The sequence below is a fragment of the Mustela putorius genome, unplaced genomic scaffold (assembly GCF_011764305.1).
Source record: "Mustela putorius furo isolate JIRA1106 unplaced genomic scaffold, ASM1176430v1.1 tig00003836_pilon_pilon_pilon, whole genome shotgun sequence".
Lineage (NCBI taxonomy): Eukaryota > Metazoa > Chordata > Mammalia > Carnivora > Mustelidae > Mustela > Mustela putorius.
Window position 1 is genome coordinate 30954642 of NW_025421989.1, and position 18269 is coordinate 30972910.

General features: G+C 39.0%; 1 pseudogene; it reads right to left on the reverse strand.

The window, feature by feature from the left end:
• Positions 1-10805: 10805 nt before the first annotated feature.
• LOC101675018 overlaps positions 10806-18269 on the reverse strand; it is a 63863-nt pseudogene continuing 56399 nt past the window's right edge.

Here is an 18269-nt window from a genome sequence, read left to right on the forward strand (position 1 = left end):
AGCATCCTAAAATTGAGCGTGCCTAATATTGATTGCCTTTTATTGGATACCATAGAACATTAAAGGATGATGGCGGTAGAAAACCCAAGGTGGGGATTGAGGAAATGATTTGGTTTTATTAAAAATGTGTATTTTAGATTAGATAATATTTTTACAGAGAAAATAAATTTCACTCCAACATTTACAAGTTATCACAAAGCATAAATTGAGTCCAAATTAATGAGTTTAGCTGAAAGGTTTAAGCCAGCAAGATCTGACACATTAAATTGAAATTATACATGGAATTAAAGCACACAGAACTCATTTGGGAAATGATTCATTCTTTTTTGTGTGTTGCCAAGGTTCTATTTAGCACATCAAAGAAGATTTTGCCACTTATTAGCTGTGTGACTTTGGGAGAATCACTCAGATTATCTAAAGACTCTTCCTCATTAGTAAAATGGAGTTGACAACAACTCCAGAACCTGTCCCCCACCCGCCACCGCAACCCACTTCCTTCTGGGGCAACTGGAAGATGAAACGGTTTTGTATTCAGTAGAGCTATATGGATAACACTGAGTGTGTATCTTAGTTTGGATTTCCCTGACAGTAGAGCGCATGGCAAGTGTTTGGAAATGGGGTATTTATTAGACAGGTTATCCATGGAAAGATAAAGGAGCAACGGGGAGTGTCTGACTGCAAAACCAGAAAGAAGCCAGTTTCCCCTCTGGACAAATAGGCTCAGTCTCTATGAACCCTATGAGGAACTGCACAGAATTCCCTGTGGAATTGGCTCCCCCCCATCCCCAAAGGGGAGGAGGCTGGAGCATTTCTCTAGACTGCCATCCTCCATTGGTTGATGTTCTTTTCTGAGTACAAGAAAACCCTGATTAGACCTATTCGCAGACAGGAGAAAGCCTTGAGATGGAAAACTATAGTGCCCTTAAATTGGCACCACGGGAGTGTGCAAGGTACTGTTCATGTTAGCTGTACTTGAGGTCGGAGGTGAACGGAGGAGGTGTGGCATAGACAGGAATGCTCTCTCCGGCAGTAAGGGATAGGGAGTAATAATTCACTCTGGTCCATCAGTGCCTTTTTGTTCGCTGGGCTGCGCTACAACAGAGTACTTACTCTATTCTTCAGAGCAACGCCTGACTTCTCTCATCAGCTCTCTGTAATCCTTTAATTCCCCTATTTTCCCAGCACAGATTCTTCCAGCTTCACGGTGGGAGGCAGAATTTAACAAGTCTGCATCCGCCACCATTTGCCTTGCTCTGACCACCATTATTAAAATTGGCATTTTGTATTATGTATGTCCCTAGCTAGCTTTTCTCTGTTTTCATGTTTATCATATTCTGTTGTAAAGGTATTTGAATTTCTACCTTTTCTCTCCCTACCATGATTTATATCACACTGTAAACTACAAGTATGTAATATCAATTAATTTTCAATGCAAATGATTTAATTTTCTCCAACCTTCAGAACATTTTAAAAGTTTATATGGTGGTTAATTTTAACTATCAACTGGCAAGTGCCCAGATACTGAGTTAAATATTATTTCTGTGTGTGTGTGTGTGTGTGTGTGTATAGGTGGGTGGGGGGTTGTTCTGTATGGGATTAACATTTAAATCACTAAATCGGGTGGGGAGCCTGGGTGGCTCAGTGGGTTAAGCCTCTGCCTTCAGCTCAAGTCATGATCTCAGGGTCCTGGCATTGAGCTCTGCATTGGGCTCTCTGCTCAGCAAGGAGCCTGCTTCCCCCTCTCTCTCTGCCTGGCTCTCTTCCTACTTATGATCTCTATGTGCCAAATAAATAAATACAATCTTTAAAAAATAAAATAAAATAAAAAATAAATCAGTAGACCAAGCAAAGCAGAGTGCCTTCCCCAATGTGGATGAGCAGTATCCAATCCATTGAAGGCCTGAGTAGAAAAAAAAAAAAAAGTGGAGTAAAAAAGAATTCTCTCTCTGCCTGACTGTTCTTGAGCTGGGACATGGATCTTTTCCTGCACTGGGACCCATACTTGGACTCTGACTGAACTTACACTGTTAAGCTCTCCAGGGACTGGAATTCTGAGCCTCCATAATCAAGTTAGCCAATTCCTCAAAAAAGAAAAAAATACACACACACACACACACACACACACACACACACGGTTCCGGTTCTGTTTCTCTGGAGAACGTGACAAGTACAGTTTATTTTAGTTTCCAGTGAAATTTAATAAATTCCTCACTGACTTATAATCTTTTATGGTTCTGGTTTCATTTCGTGGGGAAAAAAAACCAACAACAACAACAACCCGAGGGTACTTTAAGTAACTCTGCTTGTATCAAAAGAAAAAAAGAGAGAGACTCCTTTGATTTTGTATTCTTTTTCCCCCTCAAAATAGCCCATCCAAAATAAATAGAGGGTTAGGGTTGCTCTTATACATTGCCTTAAACTCCCAGCTCACAACTTTATTTCCTTAAATAAATAAATACCTGGGGGACCTTTAGCAGAATGTGTTCCTTCTTTTAATATTTTCATAGGATGAAAATTTTTTTTAAGATTTTATTTATTTGAGAAAGAGGGGGAGAGAGAGAGAGAGCTAGAGCTTGAATGGGGGTAGGGGAAGAGGATAGGAGAGAAGCAGACAGCCCACTAAGCAGGGAGCCTAATCCCAGGACCCTGGGATCATGACCTGAGCTGAAGGCAGAGGCTTAACTGACTGAGTCACCAAGGTGCCCCGCACAATAATCTATTTAAAAGGCATGTTAACAAAAAAATTTTTTTTCAAACAAATAGTCTAAATTTTTAAAACTCATACTGTAAGTATGGATAGAATTAAAATTTGGAAAATTACTAAATAAAATACAGTTATTGGTTGAAACTATTAACAGACATCTAAATAAAAGTAGGGGTACTAATTCATGTATTCATAAAAATAAGATTCCTAGATGGCGATTAAAGTGAGTTGAAGGAGAATTATGGATGATCAATGTCTTCTTTGTCTAATTTCAATATCTATATTACACATTTCAAAGTATTACAGAGAAGTAACGTATGTTAGGACCAAAATTATAAATATATTCCTGGAAATTAAACATCAGTTTCTCTTAAACAACAAATGTCATATTTTAAAAGCATCTTCAAGACACATGTTAATGATGAAGATCACAATATTAGCTATACCCAGTCAATAATTTTCCTTTGAAAAATTATCAGATATTTCAGAAAGTTTCATCAAAATAGTAAAAAAAAATTCATCATCAAAATATAGCTAAAGGTAGAGCATGTTTATAAGCTATCTTATCCTCCAACAGTTATGCAAAGTTTATAAACACTATAAAGTCTAGATTATTCTTATCTTACTATAAACTATGATAATTTTAATAATTTTAAGCATATAAACATGAGTGAAAAGATGGATTAAAAACCACTAAAATACTATTTTCATGGATGGTGAGGCAAGTAGAATAACATCCCCACAAAGATATCTATGGCCTAATTCCCCAAACCTGTGAATATGCTCTTTTACACGGCAAACAGACTTTTCAGATATGATTAAGCAAAGGATCTTGAGATGGGAAAACTATTCTGATTATCTGAGCAGAGGGTGCTTGGCTGGCTCAGTCAGTAGAACATGCCACTCTTTTGATGATCTTAGAATTGTGAGTTCAAGCCCCTTGTTGGGCATGGAGCCTATTTTAAAAAAAGAGAGAGAGAGAAGCAGAAGAGTCAAAGTCGAAGAGGAGGGTGTGAAATGATATTGCCAAGACCTAGGAATGCAGGCAGGCTCCTGAAGCTGGGAGAGGCAAGGGAGAGAGTCTCCCCTAGGGTCTTTATAAGCAATAAATCCTGCTGCCACCCTAATCTTAGCCTCATGAGACCCATTTTGACTTCTGACCTCCTGAGTAAAAGAATCAATTTCTTCTTCTTTTTTTTTTAAGATTTTATTTATGTATTTATTTGACAGAGAGAAATCACAAGTAGATGGAGAGGCAGGCAGAGAGAGGGGGAAGCAGGCTCCCCGCTGAGCAGAGAGCCCGATGCGGGACTCGATCCCAGGACCCTGGGATCATGACCTGAGCCGAAGGCAGCGGCTTAACCCACTGAGCCACCCAGGCGCCCCTCTTCTTTTTTTTTTTTTTTTAATTAACATATAGCATATTATTTGTTTCAGGGGTACAGGTCTGTGTTTCATCAGTCTCACACAATTGACAGTGTTCACCATAGTACATACCCTCCCCAATGTCCATCCCCTAGCCACCCCATTCCTCCCACCCACTTCCACAATTTTTATTGTTTTAAGTAACAAAGTATGTGATCCTTTGTTACAGCAGCAACATGAAACTAACACAGATGGATAAATTAGACCTCCTCTGTTATAATAGTACTTTTGCATACTTCTACAGATATCTTGCTTAGCTTAATTCAAATGCTGTGCAGATATGAAATATATAATTGGTATAATTCTAAGTAGCAATCACATGGCTATAAGAAACAGAAACTCACTCAAACTAGTGCAAGTAAGTAGAGAATTTATTTTATTCTCTAGTAGGAGGAGAATCTGACAGGGCCCAGCATTTGGAAGTGTAGCTGAATCTTACAGAAACTAGAAAACCATCAGGCATATGGTCTCTCGATTTCAATCTTTCACTCTCAGGCTCTTGTTCTTTTTTTTTTTTTTTTTTTAAGTGTTTATCATAGGGAAATTTCTTACTATTTTATTTTTTTTTAATATTTCATTTATTTATTTGACAGACAGAGATCACAAGTAGGCAGAGAGGCAGGCAGAGAGAGAGGAGGAAGCAAGCTCCCTGCTGAGCAGAGAGCCCGATGTGGGGCTCAATCCCAGGACCCTGGGATCATGACCTGAGCAGAAGGCAGAGGCTTTAACCCACTGAGCCACCCAGGCACCCTTCTGACTCTTGTTCCTTGCTCTTATGCTCTCCAAACCCTCCCTCTCTCATTCACAGGGTGCCCTACATTTGTTTTTATTCTGCAAACCTACCCCAGCCTCCTTTCTGAATTTAATGTTCTCTGAAGATACTTAGGAGTTACTAACCCATAACTTTGATTTGTATAGAGCTTTAAACTTCTGGAGTGCCAAGTATAGCACTGATACATTAGGTATCAGATCAGCTATCTGCAAATACAGCCTAACATGTCCTTACTCCAATTCCCAAGAGAGGTGTTCTGATTGTCGAGTATCCACTCTTGATCCAGTCAGCCATAGCACAGGGAATAAAAGCATCTGCCCCCAGTATGGCCACCAGGCCCAAAGCAGAATCTCTTATAAAAGAGAATGAAACTGGAGCCAATGGCAGAAATTTGACCTATAGACATTTTATAAATATATTTACATGGCAACTATATTTTTATATGTCAATGTGTTCTGTGTTTTACTCAGTTACAGCTAATTCATTGAATCTTAATTATGTGAATTGATACTAAGTTCTTATGAAGAGCACCATGCACTGTACTGCCAAAAATAAAACAGCAGGGCTATAAATCTTTTACTACAGAAGCTAAACATGAAAACAATGGAGCAATTTTAATTGCTTATCACAGTACAAGCCATTCTAATTAGATGATCTTGTCAAAATGTCTTCAGTGGTAGTATGACATAAAGCTATTTTCTGGGACAGAGTTAAAAGAATTATTTGATAGCTTACAGAAAGCAAATCTTTGTTTCGACCTGGAAGTAGAGACATCCCAGCTCTACAGATAGAGAGTAATTATAAAATGACTCAGTAATTTTCCTCAATGGAAAGGATCTCTGGTAATAATAATACCCAAAATTCACTACTTCATTGCCCATCATGGCTAGGAGCCAAATATTGGAATCCTCTATAAAATCTCTTTTAAAATTCTCAACTATTCATCAAGAAAGCTATTTTTAATCCTCATTTTATAGAGAAGGAAACAAAGGCTCAGAGATAGAACAATTTGCTCAGAGTCAAATAAGGAAGAGGAAGAACCAGAGTTTGAACCAGATCTGTCTGATCCAATGCTAATATTCTATCCTCTGTATTAAACTATACCACGTTTGACACTGTAGTGATGACAGCACAATAGATTCTCTTTGTCAGTTATAAACAATATACACAGTTTAAAATGTATACAGTGTCACTCAATGCTATTATAAATATATTATAAAATGGATAAAAGAAAAGAGCAAGGTTAATATTTTTACAAGCTTTATTATAGTATCTTTACATTCTTCACAAGTCACTTACTTGAATTGGAGACTTAACTACACCATCCCTCATTGCTTTCAGTCTAGGTCCATCTGTGTACCAGCAGTGTTGACAAAATAGCTATCTGATGAAAAAGCACAGTATGTATCTGGGTACATTGTCAGCTCTGTTTAAGAGGCTTCAGTATGCAGCAGATGTTACACCAAAGGCAAGACTGTTCTACTTGTGATATGAGGCACTTGTTCTGGAGTATGGGGGTCTTGAAGGTTACCTGATTTATACAGCTCATTAAGAGAAGAGAATATTAAATTAAAATTTAAAAATTAAAGGAGTACCTGGGTGGCTCAACCAGTTGAGCATTTGACTCTTGATTTCAGCTCAGGTCATGATCTCAGGGTCCTGTGACCAAGCCCTGCTTCAGGATCCCAGCTGATGGGGGAGTCTGCTTGTCTTCCCTCTGCCCCTCCTTTTGCTTGTGAGCTCTCTCTCTCTCTCTCTTTTTCTCTCTCAAATAAATAAATAAGTAAATCTTTAAAAATAAATAAATAATAAAATTTAAAAATTAGGTTTGAAAAGGACTATTTATTGGGGGTTCTGGCTGGCTCAGTCAGTGGGACATGTGACTTTTGATCTCAGTCTCACACTGGGCATAGAGCTTATTTTTTTTACAAAAGATTAAATGAAAGAAAAGGACTATTTATTGAAAATGGGAAAAGAAATAATATCAAATTATAAATTTTGAGAGCTGATATATATGGTATGCACCAAAAGCTGGCATATTGAAAGGTATTTTGAAAGCTGGTATATACTGAAAGGTATATACTGTAAGCTCAAAAAAATCCAGGAAAAATATATAACTTAATTAATTGCTTGAGATATCTGTGAAACATTTTTATCCCTGATATTTCTTATCTGTATACTTATCTATTCCCTTTACACGTTGCAAGAATTTTATAGTACCATTTTCTATACATAAATCACTTTATGATGGTTAATTTTATGATGGACTAAGGGATGCCCAGATAGCTGGTGAAATATTATTTCTGGATGTGTCTGTAAAGGTATTTCCAGAAGATTAAAATTTGAATCGGTAGAATGAATGAAAGAAATCTCTTTCACCAGAAAGAGATATGATCCAATCCACTGAGGGCCTGCAGAGAAATAATAAGTGGAGAAAGAAATGGGCTCAGAAAGAAATGGGAGAGGGAAATGGTGGCTCAGTCGGTTAAGCATCTGACTTTTGATTTCAGCTCAGGTCATGATCTCAGGGTCATGATCTCAGGATTGTGAGCTGGAGCATGGTGTCAGGCTCTGTTCTGAGCATGAAGCCTCCTTAAGAATCACACCCCCCACCCCCCCACCCCTGCCAAAAGATTCTCTCTCCCTCTCTTTCTGTGCCACCTCCCCCCATTCTGCTCTCTTTATTCTTTCTCTCTCTCTAAAAAAAAAAAAAAGAAAGAAAGAAAGAAAAAAGAAAAGCAGAGGAAGAACGGATTTGCTCTGTGCTTGAGCTGGGATGTTTTTCTTTCCTGCTCTCCAGTATCAGTGTGCCTGGTTCTCTGGCCTTCCTCCAACTAGGGTTTACACCTTTGGCTCCTCTGGTTCTCAGGCATTTGGGTTTGGACTGAAACTCATCACCAGCTTTCTTGGGTCTCCATGCTGCAAATGGCAGGCCATAGGATTTCTCAGCCTCCATAACTGCATGAGCCAATTCTTCATAATAAATTTCTTTCTATGGGCACCTGGGTGGCTCAGTTAGTTAAGTGTCTGCCTTCAGCTCAGATCATAGTCCCAGAATCCTGGGACTGAGCTCCACATTGGGCTCCCTGCTCAGCAGGGAGCCTACTTTTCCCTCTCCTTCTGCTGCTCCCCCTGCTTGTGCTCCCTGTTTCTCTCTCTCTCTCTGTCAAGTAAATAAATAAAATCTTTTTAAAAAATAAAAAAATAAAAATACATAAATTTCTTTCTATAAATCTATATATATCCTATTGATTCTTCTTCTCTAGAGAACCGTGACTAACACATCAAGTATGTTTCACAAGTGTCGAATGCAATTGTACTCATCTATTTGGATCCACTGCACTGTGATAGTGGATTTCTAAGCTTCCATATAAAGCCTCTAGTTTTAAAGTTTCAGAATTGCTCAAGAATCTTCTCATCCTACTAATTCCAATAGGTTAGTTTAATTACTCACATATTAGGAAAGCAGTTGTGAAGGGTGCTTTGAACTTGAAATCGAGTTTCTAAAAAAATGCATGATGTATAAATAAATAGCTTATGATAAACTCCTATATCTGAGATTCTTACATAAATGCCTTACATGAGAAAAGCTTGTCAAATCACCTTTTCATCTGAATATAAATAACCACTGACAACATGCACAAATTCTTTCTGATTGCCCAAATAGGACACACACACAGACACACAGACACACACACACACGCACACATGCATGCATACACACAACGAATTTTATCTTCTCAATATAAATGCAAAATATATTCCGGTTGTTCAAAATTCAGATACAAAGACTTTAAACAAAATGTCGAGTGGTTTCATCAGCCACTACAGCCTTCTTCCTAAAGCGACCTGAATTTATATTCAGTAGAGCATCTACAGCCTGTCTTGCATTGCCAGGAAGAACTAAGTCTCTAACACATAATCAAGAATGCAAATTAATGTTGTGCCAATTAAGTGTGGACTTAATGGTAAACGGTGGAGTTGCAAGAGCATCTTTTCCTTGGCCTGACAAGGTAGATACAGTTGTCAAATTTATGCTTTCCTTCAGTTGGTATATCTTCCTTGATAGTATTCATGTTTAATTGCACTCCTATTATTATATCACTGAATACATTTTTTTTTAAAGATTTTATTTATTTGTTTGACAGAGAGAGATCACAAGTAGGCAGAGAGGCAGGCAGAGAGAGAGGAAGGGAAGCAGGCCCTTGCTGAGCACAGAGCCCGATGCAGGACTCGATCCCAGGATCCTGAGATCATGACCTGAGCCGAAGGCAGCGGCTTAACCCACTGAGCCACCCAGGCGCCCCTGAATACATCTTTTAATATTTAGAAACAATTTTGGTTTTGAAGGGTATTTCTTCCTCCACTCACTACTGACAGGATTCCTGCTGTTGTACAGGTATTGGTCTGGAGGCTAATGCTGCCTGGGTAGGTAAAGGACAGATTGTCTTATGCAAAAACAGAAAATATAGAATACATCATTACTCACTGATTCACTAACATGAATGAATTTATCTAGCCCATCATCTGGGGCTACAATTAGAACATATCTTGGTGTATCTGGGTGGCTCAGATGGTTAAGCATCTACCTTCAGCTCAGGTCATGATGTCAAGAGTCCTGGGATTGAGCCCCACTTTGTGCTCCCAGCTCAGTGGATAATCTGCTTCTCCCTTTCCCTCTTCCTCTCCCCCTTCTTGTGCTCTCCCTGAATAAATAAAATCTTTTAAAAAAAATGAACTTCTCTTGATTTGAACGATGAGAGCAGGAAGAAAAGGTCAATCAGTCACCAGCCTTGGAGGGTAACACCATGAAGGTGGCTGGAGTTATCATGAACCATCAGAGCCACCTGGGGAAGCAGAGACGGAAAAAGCAAAAGCAAAGAGGAGAGTCCAAAGGACCATGACAAGACCCAAGCAAAACTACTCTCCTTTCTCTAAGTACCTCAAAGCCCTGATTTTGCAATTAATTCCTCTCCTCTGAAAGAGCAATGAAATGGTTTGTAGCAACCATTTGAGAAACTGAAAAACCTGGGGCCAGGGCACATGGTGGCTCAGTCAGTTAAGTATCTGCCTTTGGATCAGGTGATCATCCCAGGGTCCTGTGTTCAAGCCCCATGTCGGGCCCTCTGCTCAGCGGGGAACTTGCTTCTGCCTCTCCCTCTGCTGCTCCCCCTGCTTGCGCTCTCTCATTCTTTCTCTCTGTCAAATAAATAAATAAAATCTTGAAAAACAAAGATAAAGAAAAACCAGTGACACCTGATTGGTTTTTATGCTTCTACATCTATGCAGCAGACCACACTGGTGATTGGAACAGGACAACAAAATACAAATGCTATCTCAGACAAACTTACACTGTGCTTCCTGGCTTTCTCAGTGAGACAAACTAGAAGAAGGTGGAAGACAGAGTCCAAAATCCACCATATACGCATATCATGTTAGAGAGTTTTCAAAAAAGGGATGTATAACCATCTGGCTATAATTTTTAGGCATTTGCCTGCCAAACTAAGAAGAGAATAGTGGAAAGAAAGAGAAGACAGAAAAAGCAAAAGCTTACATTAGATAATACCTTAGCATTTTCTGTGATGCTATGGTCACAAAGAAACCTAGTTTTCTTTCTTTCTCTCTTCCTCCCTCCCTTCCTCTTTCTTTCTTTTCTTTCTCTTTTTCTAATGGTAGCACTAGGATTTTTTTTTAAGATTTTATTTATTCATTTGAGAGAGAGACAGAGAGAGCACAAGCTGGGGAAGAGGCAGAGGGAGAGGGAGAAGCAGACTCCCTGCTGAGCGGGGAGCTCCAAATGGTGCTGGATCCTAGGACCTGGAGATCATGACCTTAGTCAAAGGCAGACGCCCAGTCATCTGAGCCACCCAGGCACCCCAGCACTACAATTTATTAAGCTGTGTCTTAGCACAGGCCCTGGGCCTTGCCCCTGGTGCTCTTAATGTATAAAGCCCAGCCATTTTTCCAATTCTTCTTGAGAAATGACACCAGAAAATTGACAGCTAAGTGGATGTACACAAGCTCATCACCTATCATCTTTATGTGGCCAATGGCCACTGCCAGACACAGCACCTTCCTCATCTGGAATTTGATCATGGACTTCACTTCATCCACTTTGGCCACTATGTTCTCATTGTGGGTCAGCAAGGAAGGAAAATTGCCAGCCTCATTCAGGCCTGGGCCCACGATTCATGGGATCTGCTCGATCGGAGATTCTGAAGCCAAAAATGGCATCACAGCTTCTTGACTAATTTTTTATTCTTGGTGAGTTTCTTCAGCCTTTGATGTCCATGTGGGGACTATCCACAGCCTTGCCCTCATCACAATGCTGCTGGTCCCCCAAAACACATATAGACAACTTGGGGCCAGCACTTAAGCCTGACAGTGCCTGAGAAAAGTTGATCCTTCAGAGGGACCAACCTGCAGCTCCACTGTCTCCAAAAACTTCTGGCACTTGCACTGGTTCCAGTGCAGGACTTCCCAAACAGTCTAACAGAGGGTGTCAGGGGAAACTCAGCTGTTCTTGTTGCCATGCCGCAATACCCACAAAAGAGCATCACTAGGTTTCTTTCAACACCGAAGAGAGACAGTATGGCACAGAAATACAAAGTTTTTCCAAAATGTGAGGGTCAGAGATAGGGTGGAGATGGGAGTTAGCATATTAAATAAGAGTGACAAATATTAATTGAGCCCCTATTAGATAAGCACATTAAGCACATTTCATTTATTCTTATTTACTGCCCATGCCTATCCCCAAAAGTTAAATATTATCTATCTTGCAAATAAGAAACCAGATATTCAGTGAGGTTAACTAAATAACTCAAGGTTACACAACTGGACAATAATATAATTGAGGCCTGAGGTCACATTTATCCAATTGCATAGCATAATGGGGAGACCTAATATTTATTTAGTACCTCTGCATGTTCTATGTTAGGAGCTTCACGCACTATCAACCACTGATGGCCCAACAGCCGATTATGTAGGGACTATTTATATTATCATTCCATGGGTGAGGAAATTGAGGATGGGAGGGGTAGAGTAACCTGACCCAGATCTCAGAGACAAGAAGTGGTAGGTAGGAGATTCAGAGTCTGTTTCTCACATAACATGAGATTATAGGAATCAATCATATTGTGATGATGAGCTTTGATTTTTAAAAAATCATTTTTGAGAAAATATTACATATTCTTATGATACAGAAAATAAACTAAAAGTAGTGCTTATGTAAAGTGATTCTCAGTTATTACAATATTGTTGGAAGCCCTGAAATAGCTGCACATCATTTAACTGACAAAAATGAAAGGATGGATTGCTCAGTATGTAACATATAGTTTGGCTTATATTCAAGAAGGAAGAGAAATCTCAAAGATGTCTCATTAAAAAGAAAGAGAAGGGGGTGCCTGGGGGCTCAGTCGGCTAAGCAGCAGACTCTTGATTTTGGCTCAGGTCATGACCTCAGGGTTCTGGATTCAAGCCCCCATCTAGGTTATGCTCAGCTGGGAGTCTGCTTCAGGATTCTCTCCCCGCACCGCCTGTCCCTCCCCCCCATCCCCACTTCTCTCTCTCTTTCTCTCCAAAATAAGTAAATAAACCTTTAAAAAGAAAGGAAAGGATTTCTCCATTTATTAAAATGTTAGAAAATAATATTTAAAATATATTTTATAGAATTAAAAATGGAATAAGCTTGTTATAAAAGCTTTATGTTTAAAAAAAAAATGTTTTTCCCAGGGGCACCTAGATAGCTCAGTCAGTTGAGCTTCCAACTCTTGATTTTGGCTCAGGTCATGATCCCAAGGTGGTGGGATTGAGCCCTGCCTCTGTTTCCCTGCTCAGTGGTGAGTCTGCTTGTCCCTCTCCCTGTGCTTCTCCTCCCTCTCATGCTCTCTCTTGCTCTCTCTCTAAAATAACTAAACAAATGAAATCATTTAAAAAAAAATGTTTTTCTCAGGTCAACTATTATGATTATAGGATATTGTCTTAAGAACAAGGATAATGCTAAAAATCAAGTGAAATACATAACTTTGCTTTGCCTTGAAATGTTTTCAAAGGGATACTTTAAGGAAGCATTGAAAACCAAATTGTTTGGCTCCTGAATACGTTCTTTTTGCAATAGTAGTTAAATAGAAAATTGCAAAGTATGAGGCACGCCATTTTGCCATTACAATGTGGTGGATAACATAAATATCCTTCCGAAAGTTAAATGAAAGTACAAAATCAAATGGTAGTACTTTTGTTCGGCATCACTTTTTAAAAATGTACAGGGCAAGTGGCATTTCTCATTACACATAGTATTAGAAATCAAATTTTGAACTGAATTTGTCATTTTAAAGATGGCAACTGGTAATAAATATCTTTCTGGAAAGTTTATCATTTCAGAGAATGGCAGAATGTTGACTATAAAAACTATTTCTATCTTGCTTTAATGTAGGCCTAACATAAGAACGACTTTATTGTGCTCACATTAAACATTTTATTTAGACATTAAACAGAAGTTTTCTGATGTCAAGTCTTTACCAAAGCTGAATAAAAGCTTGTTTGCAATTGTTTGGATGAGGCTTTCTTGTGCCAATGTCATAATAGATCTCTTTCCAGTGCGCTAACTTCTGAATTGCAAATTTTCAGAAATGTGTTGCAGCTATAATTCACACTTGCGAGAACTAAATGAATACAATCACTTTTCAGCAAGTAAAAAACCACTTATAGCTCCTATTGAACAAAAATAGAAGGTATTTGTTGATTATGTTAAAATAGATCATTGTTACTTATTTTCTGGAGCTACAAGCTTAACTGACTGTTTCTATCAAAGGTCATGAGTAATAGGATTTAATTTCAGACTACTGTTATTAAGGATGTTCAGGGTAGGGACCCCTAGGTGGCTCAGTTGGTTAAGTGTCTCCCTTCAACTCAGGTCATGATTCCAGAACCCTGGGTTGGAGCCCCATATCGGGCTTCCTTCGGGGGTAGTGTCGCGGCCAGTGCACTGTAAGGGCTAAGAGGATGGTGAAAAGAAATTAAGAGACAAAGAGATGGGGGCAGGAGGGACACTGAGGATGATGTCCAACAGTGCCAATTTTATTCCACATCTTACAATCATTTATAAGGCAGACCAGAATAGGAGGAGCTAGTCAGATGACTGCAAGTTCCTATAACAAGTTTACATTAACTACAAGCAAACCTCGTAATGCCAGGTAGTTTCGGCTAAAGCCATTAGCAAGACAATCAACCAGGGAGTGTGTTATGGGAGGTACAGGCACATAAAGGACTAACTAAGAATTCAGGACCCTGGCCACATTGTTCCCTACTGTAGGGAGAGCGTGTGGAAAGTCACATAGGCGAGCGCATGACACATAGCACAGACCCTTTCTCAGTGCACTCAACTTTCCCGTCCTTAACCTTGTCAAGGTGTCTGGACTTTGAAAGAGACACAAGTCAGGGTCTGGTTTGATCCTCTACTCCAACCGTGCTGTGGCCAAGGTCAACATATTAAATTTTCAACAGCATAATTTTTCCAAATAATCTATAGATTCAGTACAATCACAATGAAACTCAATCAAGTTATTTTGTGGATATCGATGAACTGATTCCACTTTATGCAGAGAAGCAAAAGGGGGGTGCCTGGCTGGCTCAGTGAGTAGAACATGCAACTCTTGATCTTGGGGTAATGAGTTCAAGTTCAAGTTGAGCCTAGAGCTTACTTAAAAAAAGAAAAAAAAAATAGTGAAAGATACAGAATAGCCAATACACTATTGAAGGAGTAGAACAAATTTGAACGACTGACACTACCCAACTTCAAGATTTACTATCAAGCTCTAGTAATTAAGACAGTGTGGCTTTGGTGAAAGAAAAGATAAATAGGTGGATCAGACAGAATGTAGAGCTCGGAAACAGACCCACATGAGTATCAACTGATCTCTGACAAAGGAGCAAAGGAAATATAATGCAGCAAAGATAATCTTTTCAAAAAAACAGTGTGCCAACAACTGGAAATCCACATGGGAAAAATGAATCTAGACACAGAACTTAACACTCTTCACAAACATGAATTCAAAATGGATCACAGACCAAAATGTAAAACTCAAAACAACAGTGAGAGAGTCACTATACACATATTAGAATGGCCCAAATTTGAAACACTGACAACACCAAAATACTGACAAGGATGTGGAGCAATGGGAGCTCTCATTCAGCTGGTGGAACAGCGAAATGTTACAGTCACTTTGGAAGACACTTTGGCAAATTCTTTCTCTTTTTTTCCAGCTTTACTGACACATCATTGACAAATAACATTGTATAAGTTTGAGGTGCACAACATGATGGTTTGATGTGTATATTGCAGAACAATCGCCACAACAAGGTTAGTTAATACATCAATCTCCTCCCATAATTATTATTATTTATTTTTGTGGTAAGAATCTTTGAGATTGGGCCCCTGGGTGGCTGAGTCAGTTAAGCATCTGCCTTGGGCCCAGGTCATGATCCCAGGGTCCTGGGATTGAGTTCCTCATTGGGGTCCCTGCTAAGTGGGAGTCTGCTTCTCTCTCTGGCCCTCTCCCTGCTTATGCTCTTTCTCTCTCAAATAAATAAAATCTTGAAAAGGAAAAATATCTTTTGAGATTTACTCTCTAGTAACCTCCACATATGTCACACAGTATTGTTAACTATAGTCACCATGCTGTACATTCTGCCCCAGAATTGTTCATCTTATAACTGCTTACCTTATGCAACACTATACTAGTACTTTGTCCTCTGTGTTTAGGGGTCTTCTTTCACAAATTCTCTACTCCTCCTCCATGTAGCATTCCTCCAAAGGTTTGTTTTACCTCTCTGCTCTTCTCTGATACTGTACATCAGTATCTCACCATACTCATAACTCCATATAGCATCTTGTTACATATCATTCCCAGCCTAGATCTCCAGCTCAATCTCCCACCTTCAGATCAAAATGAACAAGTGTCCAGAGAGAGAAGCAGACTCCCACTTAGCGGGGACCCCAGTGAGGAACTCAATCCCAGGACCCTAGGATCATGACCTGGGCAAGGTCATTGCCTCAACCACTAAATCAAAGAAATAACATGTCTTCCTCAGGCATATCTAAACTTCTCATTTCTTTGCTTTTGTTTGTATTGCAACAACTTTCCTATTTACCTCGCCAGGAAATATTATCAGTGAGAGTTTTGACACTTTATCCAAATTCCACATTAATCAAGTCCTGGTAATTCATCACACTGCTTCTTAATTCATTCTTCATTCTTAAGATCAGGACAGAGCTAGTGATAACTCATATTTCTTCCTTGTTTTTACTCAACCCTGGCCTCTGTTGCAAGCCATCTTGTTTACCACTAAGGGAGTTTTAAGGATAAACCCCTACTTGGATCACACTGGCATATTATAAGAAGAGTATTGGAGGCTGAAAAATGTCTATGGATTCAAGTTTAAACTTCTTGTTCTAAAATTTACATTCCTTCACCATCTAGCCTCATTTACATCAAAGGAATGCCCTCAAGGGGAGGATTTGAAATCGATGGTGCAGAGGGACCACTAGACTGACTTGTCAACACCAAATCCACCATGAGATGTGGCCCTAGCAGAAGGTAGTACAGCAGGGTCTGCCATTGCTCTCCAACCCAGCATTCACAGTCTGCACCCCTGAGGTGCCCAGGTATAGGATTCAGAGGATTTGAAAGGAAAAAAATAACATTTATCTTTTCACTAACATCTCACTGAAATGTATCATTTTCTTCAAGTATGAATGTGGGCAACCTAACAAGGAAGAAGGATCTATGACTAGGTCACCAGTAAACATTCTGGGTATTCTGAAATCACGTAACAGTTACATCACACATCTTGAAATGATAAAAATTATGGGACCACTCTCTATATCATGTTGTTCATTGTGTTAAGGCGGACATATACTATACCACAAATGCATTTCATTTTTATTTTGATAGCACTGTTTCCAAATTATTGTTTTCCTTTGCTATTTATACATTTGTGTTTATATACAAACAGTATTCTGAGTCTGTATTTTTTAGACTGCGAAAGGGATCTGTGTCCAAAAAATAGGCTCAAAACAGCTACACTGTACACAGCAGGTTCCAGAAGTAGGGAACTGATAACACAGAAATGCGGTCCTGAAGGTGGCCCTATAAATTTAAGCACTTACCTGCTTATTGTTATAAGAATTTTCCTTTCTAACATATATTATTGCCCTGATACTCACAAGCTGAGGGCATCGAGCTGATAGGAGTAACATCCTCATAAGAAATTCAGAACTGTCATGCCAGAGACACACATCTCAGACTTATGATCTACATAGAATATTAAAGAATAACCAGAGAAAATTATCAGAAAAATGATGTACAGGTTATACCACATTGTACAACCTCTAGCTGGTTAATTTTCATAATACTGCATTAGGAGTGAACTCTCTCTATCTTATGAACATGCATCTTTTATAACCATCTTTAAATTACGTTTATGAATCATATTATGTCATTGCAATCAAAATAAATTTAAGGATTGCTGTTACTAAAGCACAAGTTAACCACTTAGGCCCAATCATATTCACTTAAATTTCTGTCTTGTGCAAAACAAACTTCTTCCTGACAAAAATGGAAATCTACTTGCATATTTCACTACTTCAAGTGAGTAACGGGCCATAGTACTACATTTCTACAGTTTGTTTTGTATCAATTATGTAATAATGGACAGGAAAATAAGCTTTTCAAATTACAATTCATATCCACACCAGTGAGGTCACTTTATTTATCTTTATTCAAGAGAATCTTAACTTTTATCCTGTCTTAAAGTGTGATATCATTAACATCGTATCTGCCATGGCCTTAAGAAAAATGAACTTCACACACAGTGTTTGCTTGCTTGCTTTGATTTGCTTCTCTTCCTCTCATTGAGATAATGTGGTATTTGTGAAATTAGCTTTCATATTTTCATGTTGAGGACAACTTATTTAATATATTTTCATTTCCTGAAATGTGTTGTTAAAGAAAAAGTAATTTTGACCTCTGAATTTTATCCTCTGAATATTTTATTCAGAGGGGATTTAATCCTCCGAATTTTTTTTCCCTCTTTAAGTTAATGGTGTCACCTTCCTTAGGGTCTTTCAGCACCATTACCATATTTGGCTCTTTTTTCTCCCTCATCTTTCCCTATCCAATCATCATCAAATGTACCTGTGGTGGAAATTGTCAAGTAGCAACCAGGAATATTCCCCCAGCTGCTGGGGTCTTATGGGGTCCTTTTGGCTATAAACTTTCTCTCGGGTTTCCCTCAGCTGAAGAAAATGGCGTCTTCCAATATCATGCCTCCTTCCAAAGCAAACCAACTTCCAGTGACTGATCAACACAG